Source organism: Pleurodeles waltl, chromosome 8 (genome assembly GCF_031143425.1).
Source record: "Pleurodeles waltl isolate 20211129_DDA chromosome 8, aPleWal1.hap1.20221129, whole genome shotgun sequence".
NCBI classification, from domain to species: Eukaryota; Metazoa; Chordata; class Amphibia; order Caudata; family Salamandridae; genus Pleurodeles; species Pleurodeles waltl.
In genome coordinates this window covers 1,085,542,885-1,085,559,731 of record NC_090447.1, presented here as the reverse complement: position 1 = coordinate 1,085,559,731, position 16,847 = coordinate 1,085,542,885, and positions in this window count along the sequence as shown.

The window sequence follows — 16,847 nt, the reverse complement described above, 5'->3', positions numbered from 1 at the left end:
TACAGCTCATTCCTGTCCCTTCCTTTGGCGGCAGAGCAGTGCAGCAAAGTGACTTGCTCCACTGCCCTGCTGCAAAAACTAGTAATTGAGCACCATGACTTTGCATCCCAAGGTTATGGGAATGTGAGACAATGCATCATGCCCCTTATCAAGATCGGACCGATCCATAGGGCAATGTGGGGTGCCTGATGCAATGGTCTGAAAAGTCAGTGTGTAGGCTGATATTTTGACTCTTTGGAGGCCTGTTTTATGATGTCGTTGGTAGATCACAAATAAACTCACATCTGTCTTGTCGGTTATGTACATTGATGCAAGAATTTTTTGAGAAATGTATATTGATGGCATCTCCGACGTCTCCCGCAATCTTCTATGATGATTTTATTCATGGATAATTATACGTTGATGTGATGCTTCAACACAAGGGCCTCTCTAGAAATTGAGGCGTAAATACATATACCAATTTATTCTCTGTGACAAAACATGAAACACTTAGATACACGAATTCAGTGCATATGTTGATGAGCAGCACCGGGAGATGTAAGAGAATGAAATCAAAGGCATTTGAATAGCATGCATGTCAAAACACACGGGGCGTGAATTTGTAGCTGGCTCAGAGCCTTATTTTCATAATGCGGGTCTCTTCCCAGCACAGGAACACAGTGACAGTCAGGGTTGGTAATTATACACTTAGAATGAAGCACGCCACACATTCTGATATTTCAAAAATAAATTGTCAGTCTTAGGTTCGTATTTGCCATAAAACAGTCAATTTGTTGCTTCTAGTAAGAACAAGTGCGAACTGTTGCTTCAGTAATTTTTTTATTTTTGTTGCACGGTGGAGAAAAGAGCCGACGTGGAAAAAGGTGACAAGAATGGTTTTAGAAAAGTGCTAAACCACTAGCATGGAATGATTTTTTAACCGAATGTAAATTTACAGAAATCTCCTTTATTGGGTTTTGTGTCATTTTAAAAGATTGTTGTTTTTTTCTTTCAATTACTGTTTTTTTTTTATTTTTTATGGAAGCCTGATTCAAGTAGGGAAAAAATCTATCATACAGGGTTTTCACGTGATTTCCTATAAAAGGCATTAATTTAGTTCAATTGTCGCGCAAACGATTGTCCAATGTAACTGAATACCTCACATACAATTTTCACATAGACGATCTTCTAAGCTCACGTCTTGTAAAACATATAATATTTGTAAAATGTATATATTTAATGCTAGGCCATTTTGCCGACTTCTGTATCTAGTCTCTACACTGGGGACGTAGTAACGGTAACAGTAAGCCAATATGTGACTTTAATGTCATCACCAATCCTCAAATGCGGGGGCGAATGTTGGATCAACGTTTCCGCTGGAGTGCTACTAGGGAGTCACCCTACACAATCTGCTGGAATGATAAATCAGATTGTTATGTCACTGACATACATATTAATAGCTAAGCAATATCTGGCTAATTTTAACTTTACATTTGGAGGACAATTAGTGGTACCTCTTTAAATCACTGCATTGTAAGCAACATGCCTTTTTTGTGTGCAGAAAATATGTATAACGCGTTAGATGTTGGGGGGATTTCACATGATATCTGAAAATAGGTAGCGGAGCGGCTCCTTCTCACTTTTATGCACTAAAACTGAATTTAAGTTCATTCATCGCTTTCACAAATTTATATTTAAGCAGCGGGTTATATAGTTTATTATTTGTAAAGTTTAACATACACTCCAATATGCCTTTAGGTGCTAAACATACATGACTTGTCTGTGTGGAAAAAGTGAGCAAGCTAAAAAGGAGCAAAACACTTCCAAGAAAAAAATAAAGGGGGCACTCAACAGAATAAAAAGTAATATGATTACGGAAGCACCATATTTGATTTGTAAAGTTTTTCCATTACACCTCACTAAAATATCCATTTGAACAACCACCACTTTTCTGAATGAAAGATTACCAGAGTGAGAACTTTAATTCATGCAATGGGTAGTGGAGGAAGTGAACCTGGGCACAACAGTCTTGGAGTCCTATATAGGGCACAAAGAAAAACACAATCCTCGAGCACTCATTAACACACCAAAGTCCAAAAATGCAATCATTGGTCTTTAATATCAGTGTTAACAAAGATCATATCTTTATTGATTTGCTGCCCACTGTCAACACATGTTTTGTCACTCGGGTGTCTTCCACCATGACTTCCTTAGGGCAAGAACAAAAATAATAATACATCAATTCAACAATCATTAGATGTATTTTTTTTTTAACTCCACCTCTTATTAAGAGCATACCACCCATACTCAACTAATTTAATGTATAGTGGAAACCCAAACAATCTAATCTAAAGCTACATAATGAAAAATAAGATCCATTGAAACAAAACCAACGTAGTACACATCCTCGTGCATCTTTTATGCATCTGCCACCAGTGGAAAGGTGTACAGGAAGTCCAAGCTTAACACACCAAATGGCCTGCATGCTAGTTGCCTCTCCATCCCAATACCATGCAAAATCACATTAGTATTCCCCAAACCATGTGGAAAAATTAAACGTGCTCATGTAGCTCAAAACTCCCCATAAGTCACAGTAACTAATATATAATAACATTACTAAAGCACAGGTGGTTCCATTGATACAATTTACTACACTTAATACAGTAAATAAACCTGTCTATACAATCCTTGACCTATTATCCAAAAAGTGCAATCCAACACCATCTCAAGACTACTGTGAAGTAATATAAAATAAACTAATATTTATGGCAATAGAACCCATAGGCAAACACCACTCAAAAACGTGTGCTCGATAATCATACATTAATATCCTTGTCACATTCATATCCACTCAAAAAAACGAAAAGTCCTCCTGGTACATGTTGATTGTCAGCTGTGAACAAATATATCGTCATTAATGTGCTAAAGAACTGAGAGCCTGATTTAGAACTTGGCAGATGTGCTACTCTGTCACAAACATGACAGATATCCTGTCCGCCGTACTATAATTCCATTATATCCTATAGAAATTGTGATATAGCAGACCGAATAACTAAACTTTAAGACAGAGTAACCCATCTCCCAAAATCTAAATCAGGCCCATAGTCTCTTAAAAAATAAAAATAAATTGTGGAGAAACTTTTTTTTCAATGTATTTATTTCTCTTCAAGTGTTCCGTTTGGAAGAGAATATGGATCACTACCACCAGTTTTATTCCATTATCATTTATGCCTTTGTTTATACTTTAGTGGAGAAATTTGTTATTATCATAAAATACTGTTGGTTACAACTTTATATTTTGCTATGTCTGTTTATATTAAGAGCACAGGTGCACTTTTCTCCTTTTGACTCCGTCACTGCTAAGGTTTTTCCCCCTCCTGTGCTAAGACATTTGTTTGGCTATTTGGGGTAGTTTGGGCTTAGGGCCCCAAATGTTTCTGTCCACATAAGCTAACCATGTCAAATTTGTGTCCTTTTTTTTCCAACATCCTGGGAATTCTAAAGATACCCAGGGTTTTTAAATTACCCTGTTGGGGACTGAGAAATTAGCCAAAATACAGCTTAAATATGTTTTTTTGGGAAAAGTGGGAAAAAGTGCTGCAGAAGAAAGCATCTGTTTTTTCCCTACAAATGGCATCAATAAATGGTTTGAGGTACTAAAATCCAAATCTTCCAAGCTTTAAAGGCACAGGAAGACTAGAATCAGAAAATCATTTTTTTTCCATGCAGTTTTGCATTTTACTGGGACATTCCCATTTTTCCTATTTCTTGTGCTTTCAACCTCCTTCAAATTAGTGACAGAACTGGGTGTGAAACCAATGGTGGATCCTGGAAACCTATACATTCCTGAAAAGTAGACAAAATTCTAAATTCAGAAAAGGATCATTTGTATAGATCCTTCAAGGTTTTCCTACAGAAACAGTTGAAATGAAAAAATATTGGAATTGAGTTGAACAAAGTAGTCATTTCTGTCTACGTTTTCTTCTGTAACATTTTCTAACAATGGCAGATTTTCTAAAGAAATATACTGTTACATATGTTGGGCCCTTCTGGATGCAGGGATATATAGGTTTTGTAGGTTCTTCAAGAACCTAAGCTTCCCAGAACCAATAACTGGGCTGTACCATGCAATGGTTTTTCATTGTGTACAAGGTATTCAACAATTTGGTAAAATATAAAGAGTGAAAAATAGGTATCAAGGAAACCTATGTATTTTTGAAATGTGCACACGATGTGGAGTTTAGAAACAGTATTTATTTGCACATCTCTGAATTTGTGGGTACCCATACTATCATTTGAACTAGATGATATTTCTCAAAATTTCTTACATGCTGTCTCACATTTGGAAGGTGGAAATGCAGAGAAAGACAAGTGGTGATAACTCTTGTTCTAGTATTCTGTGTTCCCCCAAGTATCTCTCTATAAAAATGGTACCTCACTTGTGTGGGTAGATCTAGTGCCCGCAACTGGAAATGTCACAAAATGCAAAATTGACACATCACATTTTTTCCCTGAAAACTGACTCATATTTTGCAAAGTGTCTATCTTTGGATTTTGGTCTCCAGCTCAGCCGGCACCTAGGAAAACTTAGCCAACCTGTACATTTTTGAAACCTAAAAACCTAAGGGAATCCAGGATGGGGTGCCTTGTGGAGCTCTCACCAGGTTCTGTCAGCCAGAATCCTTCCCAAACTCAAAATCTGGGAATGCCTGGTGGTAGGAAATTTGTGCCGGTGTGGTAATCCCACACAGAAATGTGAGGAAATGTGATTTATAGCGAAATTTGAGGTTTGCAGGGGATTCTGGGTAAGAAAACATTTGGGGATCCACACAAGCCACACCTTCCTAGACTCCCCTGTGTTAGACCTGATAGCCTTAGTGTGGTCACCCCTAACGTTTTGCCTGCCTCCCTCCACTTTTTGACACTGTTTTGCTGGTTTTAGGACTCTGCGCACTTTACCACTGCTAACCAGTGTTAAAGTGCATATGTTATCTCCCTTGAAACATGCTGACATTGGCTCATACCCAATTGGCTTATTTAATTTACTTGTAAGTCCTCAGAAAAGTGCACTACATGTGCCCAGAGCCTGTAGATTAAATGCTACTAGTGGGCCTGCTGCTGTGATTATGCCACCCACATAAGTAGCCTGTTAACCATGCCTCAGACCTGCAATTGCAAGGCCTGAGTGTGCAGTTTAACTGCCACTTCTACTTGGCATTTAAGAGTACTTGCCAAGCCTTAAATTCCCTTTTCCTACATATTTCACCACTAAGGTGGGCTCTAGGTAACCCATAGGGGAAGGTGCTATGTAGGTAAAAGGCAGGAAATGTACCTATGTAGTTTATGTGCCTGGTAGTGTAAAACTCCTAATGTTGTTTTACACTGCTGTGAGGCCTCCCCCTTTCATAGGCTAGCATTAGGGCTACCCTCATATACTGGACTGTTTGAGTGGTAGATTCTGATCAGAAAGGAGTAAAAAGGTCATATTTAGCATGGCCAGAAGGGTAATTCAAAATCCTGCTGACTGATGAAGTTAGATTTAATATTACTATTTTAGAAATGCCACTTTTAGAAAGTGTCTCACTTAAAAGTGCTCCTAGAGGAATTATTTAGATATAGTATGCGTACATATGTTTCAATCCCCAATTAATGAATAAGACAACTCTGTACTGTTAAAATACAATATATTACTCAATAGGATTCAGGAAGTTCAAAAATCATCAGGACTCAGTGTTGTTAAATGATACCTACACAGAAGAAAAATCGATTAAACAGTATGTGGAAACTATTTCTTTACACCATGTGTACCGACTGTTGAACCCAAAAAAACACCATAACACAGGTGTGGATACTAGTATAGGCCACCACCTATATGACACGGAAAGTTAAAAAAATACTTTAAAAACATAGCAAATGTGCACCATAAAGTACACTGTGTCAGGCTCCCAACCAGAATAGCTATATTCTGCTACTCACAACAGGTTGCAAAAATAGGCTCTGTAGCAACACACCAGGGGACTTCAACCTACAAGCCCAAGTAAAGAAATCTACAAAAATTAAAATATCAGAATTGCTTAACCGTCATACAACATAAACTCTAGAAAAACTCTGCCTCCGTTGCAGCACACTAATACCTTATAAATATGGGACTGCTACCGTTTGTCTCCATCCACATCTGCTCAACACATGCGAGTCACAATCAAACATTGCTGGCCTGCCCGATGAGTTTCAATAAGGAAGTGAAAGGTCATATGACCCTTCCAGTGTCTATGGCGGCCATCTTAAACTGGTAAAAATTCTTAACTAATACCCAGAGTCTGGAAACTGTTGTAATTACGGTAAGTATACTGTTGTGGACCTCAGTAAGTTAATAAATAAAATATCCATCTGGGCCATCAGCTCAGTCCATGCTAGTAAGATACACACGCTGTCTGTCTCCCTATTACAGAGCATTCAGGTAGTCACATGTCACATGACCAATGCAGTAACTGTGGCAGCCATCTTTAAATGTAACAATCGCCCATCTAAACACTCTTCAATACTAAATTTACTTTCACAACCCTGCTGTAGGTAGCCTCAGAGTCTAGCTTATCCATAGAACAGATAGAAAAGAGCCAACCAATTATTCTCAGGGGATTATTAGCCATCAACCATCACAACCAACACAACTAAATGTCAGAAATAAAAGTACAGATAAAGGGAATCACAGCCCACATACCAACCATAACAAAGAAAAGGACACAATAGGAAACCCTGAAAGGGACCATACCCTCTCTAGTAGAGCTGCTATATATTGATTCCGTGTCTTCAATTGCAGGCACAGGACCATGAAAGGTGGTTAAGATCCATAACCGTCTATGTGGAATACATCACAATAACTGTTCCGTTCAAGATTGTCTACCTACGACGTTGCTAGTATCTGCCATTTCACCTGTTGAGTCACACCCTTTTTAACTGTACCTGCAAGCCAAATCCATCGGTTCTCTTTAATGGTCAACAGGTGGTCCACATTTACACATCTTTTAGAGGGTTTTATAACATCAGTGCATATCATCGGGGCATGTTTCATAAGACTGTAATGTTCAACCATAGGAGCATTCACAACATTACACCGTATTCGTGATTGATGTTCAATAATCCGTTTTCTGAACTCCTGAGTTGTTTTACCAATTTAAAACAAAGAACATAAGCATTGAATACAGTAAATAACATTTTTAGAGCCACAATTAGAAAAATGTTTCAGCTGCCAAGTTCTCTCATTTAGTCAACATGTTTTTACAATTTTAGTGGAAGCACATGCACTGCAATTCCCACACAGGCAATGCCCATCCCTCGGTGTTAGCCCCCAGATGTTAATCAGTGTGCGTGGTTCTGGTTCAATGTAGGCCCTCACTGGACTGTCTCTCAAGTTTTTACCCCTTTTGAAGGCAAATAATGGTTTCTCAAGTGGAATATCAAGGGAGGCTAATAAGTGCCAATTGTTTTAAATAATCTTTTTAATTCCATTTGACCAAAAGTTGTAACACAAGTCATACCAGAGTGAACAGATTTCTCTTTGACCTGGAGTAGGTCTGGTCGATTGTAAAACCAGGTAGGTTTCAGGGATTCTTTTAACCAGTCTATATGGATAGCCTCTTTTGATCAATTTGGACATTAGAGTCTTGGCTTCCAAAAAATAGTCATCTTTCTTGGTGCAATTATGTTTAATCCTTTAGAATTTCCAAAATGATAAATTGCCCCTACATTCCTGGGATGATGGCTATTATGTCTCAGAAGAGTATTTCTGTCAGTGGGATTAGTATATAGGCCCACAAACAGCTCACCCTCATCAACTGAACATTTTAAATCTGAAAATTAATGGAATGGGTATCATACATCAGGGTAAATGTTAAATTGGTATTTTGATTCTTAATCCATTTGTGAAACTGTAGTAAGTCACTTATTGGACCATGCCAAATAAAGAAGATGTCATCTATATACAGGAGCCATTTTGTGATGTAACTGCCATGAGGATTATCTCCCTTATGGATTGTATACTCTTCAAAAGCGGCCACATATAGATTTGCAATATCAGGAGCAAAAATAGCTCCCATCACTACTCCCTTTATTTGTGCAAAGAACTCATCATTGATTAGGAAGTAATTGAGTTCCAATGCGATCTGAGCACAACTTGTGATAAAATCAGTAGGGACCCTATGAGGTCTTGGTCTAGAGTCAAGAATGGTGGTAGTTACCTCAACTGCCTCATCTTGTGGAATATTGGTGTACAAGGTTTCTATATCCATTGTAACAAAGATGTCAACCTCAGGATTAAAAGAAGCCCCTTCTGTTTGAGTGATCACAACAGACTATCTCTTTTGTATGACTTGGTTTGGGGATACAAAAGGTTTGATTAAAAAAATCTACATATTCTGGAAGTGGTTGTAAAACAGACTGGCAGCCAGCCACAATAGGTCTTCCTGGTGGTTTCTTTGTATCTTTGTGGATTTTGGGTAAAACATAATAGGCTGGCATGGTAAAATCATCCTTATTAAGGTAGTCATATTCCATTTTGCTTAATCACCCACCATGCAGACCCTCATTGGTCACTTCACAAATTTCACTTTTGATGGATGGTGTAGGGTCTTTCTTTAATTTGCTGTAATGTGAAGGATTAAGTAGTTGTTTCAAAACTTCATGTTCATAATCTTTTCTATCTTGAATAATGATTCTTCCTCCTTTATCAGCAGGTTTGATAGCTATATTTTTATTTCTGGCTACGGAGGATAAAGCTACATTTTGAGCTCCAGTAAAGTTAGACTGCACATATTTATGTTCTTTGCATACTCTCTCTACCTCAAACAGAACAGCATTCTCAAACGTTATGATTTCCTTTGGCATCAAGTTAGTCGAAGAAAAAATGTAGAGGCACATCTCAAGCCTGTGATATATTCTGTACTTACATGTGGATTTTTGGTAAACCAAAATTTAAGTCTGAAGGTCCTAAAAAATCTATATAACTCTATTCGAGTAAAAATTTGGTCTTTCCTATGAATTGGCCCAAAGGATAGACTGGTACTCATGTGCGGACAAGTTGAAGATAGGTACCTCCTTGAAACCAGGATTACGTGTCATATTGTCTACTACTCATAATATTGATTCCTGGTTTGTCTGAACCCTGGGGTGTATTGGTTCCTGAACCAACCCCGCTTGAAGTTCCTTACCCTTCCACGTGCTGGTCTCAGGCCCCTTTCTAAAAAGGTTTGTCTAGAGATGGAGGGTTCAGTATTACAACTTGTATTAGGGAGGTGCGCAGTAGGAACAGAGTTGTCACTGTCAGAATCACTCGTAGTATGTGAGAAAGTAACAATATGTTTCAGAGTACCACCAGTATTTACTGTACATGTTGGTAAAATTCTTTGTTTAGATATTGATATGTGCGCTCCTTACTATATCGCCTGATGGCTTTTTGTAACTTATCTGTTTTCTTCAGTGTATTAGTTCTTTTTTCTAGCTCTGTGATCTCTTTTTAATCCTTTCTATGTTTTAGAGCTGTTTCTATGCTGAGGACCATCCAATTTCTTGAGCATTTGTTTGAAACAAAACCGAACCCAATTTAAAATTCTTCATCATCCACAAAAATAATCAGACTATTCCATACTTGTAATCCCACCTGGATAATATTTGCATTTAAACAATCTTTTAAAAACTTGGCGTGTAGCTCAGTCTTTACCAATTTCGTATGCAATTTTTCTAGTTGGCGTAAAGTGGAATCCTGTTGCGTATGTAAAATTGATGCCCTCTGTTGTCCCAGAAGAGACTGGCCGCTGGGTACCCTAGCAATGTAATCATCATTGTAAGATAATGTTTCTTGTTCAGACATTTATCCAGTTATCCATTCGCAAGGTGCACTTAACAAAGATGTTCACACAAACTAAACATAGATATCAAAAACTAACTAAATGAAAAGTTCACCCGCATGTATCATAGTTCTTGAAAGACTAATACAGTCACTTAATGATAAAGGGGCCCTCTCAGAGATACCTCTGCTCTTGTAAATGAACACACTTAAGGGCAACCAAGTATTCCCCTTGGAACTGGGTACAGACAATGCCTCACTTAAAAATGCTCCTAGAGGAACTATTTAGATATAGTTTACGTACATATGTTCCCGTCTTCAATTAATAAGACAACTCCGTGCTGTTAAAATCCAATATATTACTCAATATTCCGGAAGTTACAAAAAAATACAACAATTCCAACGAATGTCCATTTCATAAAGAACAACACTGTATATAACCCCTCTAGATCATAGGATTGAATCCCAACTGCAAATCCAGAAAGGGGTTATAACCCTCCTTATGACACAGTTCTGCACAATAATTGCTTGTCATATAACTCTTGAAATTCATATTTCAACTTCTACTTATTGCAAATCTTGATCGTTTTAACCTAAATCTACTCAGAAAAATATATTCTATGTTTTTTCTAAACTGTGTGGTGTATTTTTGTGGTGTTCATACTGTGTTATTGCATGATTTATTGCACAAATACTTTACACATTGCCTTCTATGTTAAGCCTGACTGCTCAGTGCCAAGCTGCCAGAGGGTGGGCACAGGATAATTTGGATTGTGTGTGACTTACAGAGTGAGGGTCCTTGCTTGGACAGGAAGTAACCTGACTGCACCCATTTCTAACACCCTGCATGTCTAGTTTTCAGAAATGTCTTGGATTGGTAGGTTCCCTAGATGGCCGCCGAGCCCGGGACCAAAAACACAAGTGCCCCTTGCAAAAACAGGTTGTTTTGTGATAGATAAATTTGATATCTCCGCAAAGCATTTTGGCCTCTTCCCTGTTGCGGGCACTTGCCCCACCCAAACAAGTGAGGTAGCGTTTTTATCTGGAGACCGAGGGGAACACTGGTTTATTTCTGTTTCTGGAACAATATGGCACAGAAATGAAAGGAAAATGTTTGATTTCAGTCACATTTTGAGGTTTGCAGGGCATTGTGAGCAAGAAATATGTTGGGATCCACAAGAAGCACAATACCCTGTACTCTCCTGGGTGTCTAGCTTTTTAACATATCTAGAGTTGGTAGATTTTCCCTAGAAAAGAAGCGAGCACGTTACCAAGTCTCTTACTTTGTGATGTCCCAAAGACTATACTTGTAAAAAAGGCCCTTAGGCTTTGTTACAAAGACCCCTCTCTCAACAACCTTGTTAGTGGCATGCTTCATCATTGCGGTCCCACTCAAGACACCTAGCATGTAAGGGGTGTGACTCGACGTCTGATTACAGTGGAGTGTTTGTTTTCGTGAGTTGAATATCCAACTGATAGGAGAAGTGCAATGCAATCGTCTTGTGGTTATCCACCAATAAAGCCTGTTTGTAATCATGGTAGCACTGGGCAAAAACAGTAATTTTCCAAATTTGAGTGTTTGGGATATCACAGAAGTAAAAACCTTGGTAGCATGCTCGCTTCTTGTGGTTGCTTATAGTAGTTTGGAAAGGTGAGCGAGCTCTCTCTTCTCACTCTCTTCACCGGTATCCATACGTACTAGTTGGATTTGGCACAAGGGTGAGTGATAATTCAATTAAAAAAAAGAGATTTCACAAAAATTAAGTGCACTGTTAATAACTTATAGGTCAAAAAACTGAACCAATGACTCAGAGCTCATAAGCTGTAATGCCACAACAAGGTACCAACCACTTTACAGGCCATTCACACGCCTTTCATACGTGACACAGACAAGATCATTCACACCACCAGCTGTTGGCCCAGCATATCACAACATTCATAATAAGGGACAATGTAGAGAAAATGTAAACCTTGGCAAAGAAGGACAGAAAAGTCAATTATCACTTCACAATCAATCACAGTTTTTTAAAGCACAGCTACTCACCCGTTAGGATCTCAAGATGCTAAAGGGGATATATTGATCGAGTATACACACAAACTGGTTGGATTTGGCACGAAGGTGAGTGATGGTTGGATAGATGACATTTTATTAACAAGAGACTTCCCAAAAATAAAATTCACTATTAATAATGGAAAGGTCAAAACCTGAACCAATAACTTACAGTTCATGAGCTGTAAAGCTGCACAAAGGCACCACCCGTTTACAGTCCATTCCCACACCTTTCATACATGACAGACATAGGACCATTCAGACCACCAGCCACAGGCCCAGCACATTACAACACTCACATCGACAGACAGCGTCATTCAAGGGCCCATCATTTTCATACACCCACATGCTTGACACAGTGAAGACACCTACTGATAGCGTGTGGACTGGCGTTTGGCTAGCAGTGTGTGTAGTGACAAACAGCAAGTCACTACTCATGTACTGCCAGCCAAGCACCAGCCCACACACACTGCCAGCCAATGGCCAGCCCACACACCACCAGCCAAGGGCCAGTCTATGCATACCACCATCATTTCTTTTAACAAAAAAGAGAACACAAACCATTTGTAAGTAAATACTAAACTACAAACACAACAACTCTCACTAAATGCATCACACTAATGCCAACCATGAAACTGAACAAAAAATATAAATGATACAGACCAGGCAATACTCATGGATGCTCTCAATTTTTTTTTTTTTTGTGGTGCATTCTAAAACAAGTGGGCATACACAGTCCACATTTACATGGACAATCAGGGCAATGCATACAACTCTCTTTCCACATGCCTCTTCACATACAGACTCAACATCGCTTATAGGGATTTGTTTTTTTGGATGTAGGGGAATGTGATCAGCAAAGTGGTGATCTTTCAGTCTAGATATGTTCTCCACCACTCCAACTCTAAGAACACTTGCCTGTTCCACTACAACAAGGCTGCTTATCACAGATTTCTGAAACTAAACAAAAGTCATCTTTGACTCTGGAGGACAATCCTTGAACATAACAAAAGCATTGGTAAATGGAAGAAATAGATAGCCAACTTCCTATACCAAACATAAGCATTACAAATAGCTGTATCAGGTTCCAACCTCTGATCTACTCTAGCTAAACCATCCATGTGCTTATTGTACTACAAAATGCAGGCACATTTGTACACTTCAGCAAGCTGACCTCAAACAGTCACAGATGAAGGACTTTCATCATGGATGGTAGTCAGCATATAGACATCCACTCTGTTTGCAAATTTCACAGCAAGCAGTTCATCACTGTGCAAGGAACTGCCCTTCCCCCTCTAAAGGGTTTCACAAACAAGCTCATTTGGATAACCTTTACAGTTAGAGTGGGCTGTGCCACATGCAACAGGGTCCACTTTGAATAGTTCCCTAAACAATTACATACCAGTGTAAACATTTTCTAGGTACAAATAGTGACCTTTGTTAAAAGGTCAGCTACAAAGTTCTCAAACAATATTCTCACTAACCTCAAAAGTGGATGACTAATCGGGGGGGGGGGGTCAATAGTGAAATACCTACCAGTGTAGACCCAGAAATTATAGACATATCCTGTACAACTCTCAAACAGCATATACATCTTAATTGCATGACTGGCCCTCTTGCTAGGAATGTACTGCCTAAAAACCAAACAGCCCTTGAATAGGACCAAAGACTCGTCAACATCTATTTCTTACCCTAGATCATATATCTCTGAAAATCAATCTGCAAAGTGAACAAGGACAGGCCAAATCTTAAACAGAGGGTCACAATCAGGGTTATCTTGTGGCAACGCTAAAGCATTATCAACAAAATGCACCACCTGAAGCAGAAGTAAATACTGATCACAACCCATGATTGCAGGAAATATGCCCGTTGTCATCAAGGGACTGGTAGACCAGTATGAAGACAGTGACAGCTTCCTTATCAAGCCCATCAAAAAAGTTAAACCGAAGAAATTATTCAACTCTTCCAGAATTATGGGAGTCCACTGGATAGCTCTGGAGTGGGGCTTAAGTCTGACACTGTTGTCCCTGAAATACTGTTCAGCATACAAATTAGTCTGCTCAACAATCTCACCCAAAAATACATTGGCCAGATACAACTTAAAGAAAGTTATTGGCAAAACGTTTTCAGTATTCATTCTACACCCTGCAACATCATAAAGGCAGGCAATGCCGGCTGCACCATGTTAGTAGCAGCCGAGAGGTCAGATCATCCAAAGGATAGAGTTTCAGCCCAAGGCTGCTGCACTATCGGCACATCAGTGTCCTCCTCCAAAACAGGCACTTCATCCCCACTGACATTTTCTTTATCATCAGATGATTCCTCCTGGCCAGGAAGTTCACTTCCAGAATCTTGCAGTTCCTCCTCTACCTCAGATGCAGAGTTAGTCTCATAATCATGGTCAGAGGAAGATTTAACTCGTACGGTGCCCTGGATCACCTCGTCCTGCACCCGGGAACTGGGGGGAGCCCAACCACACCCCCCCGGTTGTGGATGGAAGGGGAAGCCCTTCCCCTTCCACCCCCGACCCCCCCCTCAGCAATCCGATGACATTGGCGCGCTTACAGCGCGCCAACGTCATCACATATTGCCGAGGGACGCGCTGGAACCCATTTGCTTCCAGCACATCCAGGAGAAAGGATCAACAAGGTGAGTCCTTTCTTCTTTGGGGCTTGGGGGGCGAAACAGACATGGGGGAAAGGAAAGGGTTTTTCCTTTCCCCCTGTGCCTGTTTTCAGTGGATTCCTACGATCGTGGAGCAGAAACCCCCACTAGGCACCAGGGATTTCCTTTTTATGTTAGTTTTGGGGGGCGACCCCTTGGGCAAGGGTTGCTCCCATTGGGGAGCATTATTTTCCTTTTTCGGCCGATCTGACACCAGGGGGGGCCAAAAAACCACTGGACACCAGGGATATCATTTTTTTGCATATATTTTGGGAGCGACCCCTTGGGCAAGGGTTGGGGGGCATTATTTTCCTTTTTCGCCTCCCCCCCGCCACCCACCCCGGGGGCAGATCGGCCGATTTTCCTTTTTTTTTGGTTCCCCTCTTTTTGTTTCGTGCTGGGGGTGCCCCCGTTTGCCCTCTTTAGCAAGGGTTGCCGCCTAAAGTGGTAACAGAGCTGTTGGCCATTTCTGCCCTCCTTGGGGGCAGAATCCACTTAGGCATCACGGATCCTGTGTGTGTGTGTTTTGTGTGGGGGGGCGGCGGCACCTTTGGCAAGGGTTGCCCCCAAAGAGGGCACGTTAGTGATGGCCATTTCTGCCCACCTTGGAGGCAGATCAGCCTGATTTTTGTAGGCCCATCTATCGTTTTTCAGAGGTTTATGTTCCAGGCAAAGAGATAAGTGTGGACGAGTCTTTGGTCCTTTTCAAGTGGCGTTTAGTTTTTAAGCAGTACATTCCTAGTAAGAGTGCACGGTATGGGATTCAATTGTATATGCTGCAGAAAAGCAGCACAGGGTATGCGTATAATTTCTGGGTCTACAATGGTAGGGATTCCAGTATTGACCCTCCTCGTTGTCCCGCCACTTTTGGAGTTAGCGAAACAATTGTGTGGGAACTTGGTAGACAACTGTTTAACAAAGGTCACCATTTGTACGTAGATAATTTCTACACTGGAGTGCAGTTTTTCAAGGAGTTGTTTAGAGTGGATACTGTTGCTTGTGGCACAATCCGTTCTAACCGGAAAGGCTATCCAAGGGAGCTTGTCTGTAAAAAACTTGAGAGGGGACAGTGCAGTGCCTTGCGGAATAATGAGCTGCTAGCTCTGAAATTTTCAGACAGGAGGGATGTGTACACGCTATCTACCATCCATGATGAGAGTACTTCCCCTGTAATTGTTTGGGGTCAGGTTGCGGAAGTGCACAAACCTGCATGCATTTTGGACTACAATAGGCACATGGGTGGTGCTGATAGAATAGATCAGAGGTTGGAACCTTACACTGCTCTTCGTAAGTCTTACGTGTGGTATAAAAATTTGGCCCTACATTTATTTCATTTGGCAACTTTAAATGCTTTTATTGTGTTCAAGGATTGTTCACCTGAGTCAAGGATGACATTTGTTAAATTTCAGGAGTCAGTTATAGAGAGCCTTATTGTGGTGGAACGGGCAACAGTTCCTAGAGTAGAAGTGGTGGAGGAAGTGGCTAGATTGAAAGATCACCACTTTCCAGATCACATTCCTCCCACTCCCAAAAAAGACTTGCCCACAAAGAAATGTAGAGTATGGTGCCCGGAGATCAATCCGGTGGGAGAGCCTGATGTACTGCCCCGAATGCCCTTCAAAGCCTGGGCTGTGTGTGCCCGGCTGTTTTAGAAGTTACCACACAAGGAAAAACTTTTGGGAAATACCGTGAGCGTAAACTGCCTATTTTATATTTTCATATGTTCAGTTTCACGGTTGGCATTACTGTCATGTATTTAGTTAGAGTTTTTGTGTTTGTAGTTTTGTACTTATTTTATAATTAGTTAGTGGTTTCTTTGTTGTTTATAAACAAAAAAAAAGTGATGGCGGTGTGCGTGGGGTGGCGCTTGGCTGGTGGTGTGCATGGGGTGGCGCTTGGCTGGCGGTATGGGTGGGGTGGCGCTTGGCTGGCGGTGTGCTTGGGGTGGCGCTTGGCTGGTGGTATGGGTGGGGTGGCGCTTGGCTGGCGGTATGGGTGGGGTGGCGCTTGGCTGGCAGTGTGCTTGGGGTGGCGCTTGGCTGGCGGTATGGGTGGGGTGGCGCTTGGCTGGCGGTGTGCGTGGGGTGGTGCTTGGCTGGCGGTATGGGTGGGGTGGCGCTTGGCTGGCGGTGTGCTTGGGGTGGCGCTTGGCTGGTGGTGTGCTTGGGGTGGCGCTTGGCTGGCGGTATGAGTGGGGTGGCGCTTGGCTGACGGTGTGCTTGGGGTGGCGCTTGGCTGGCGGAATGGGTGGGGTGGCGCTTGGCTAGCGGTGCCAGCCAAACATCAGTCCACACACTCATCAGCTGGTGTGATTGC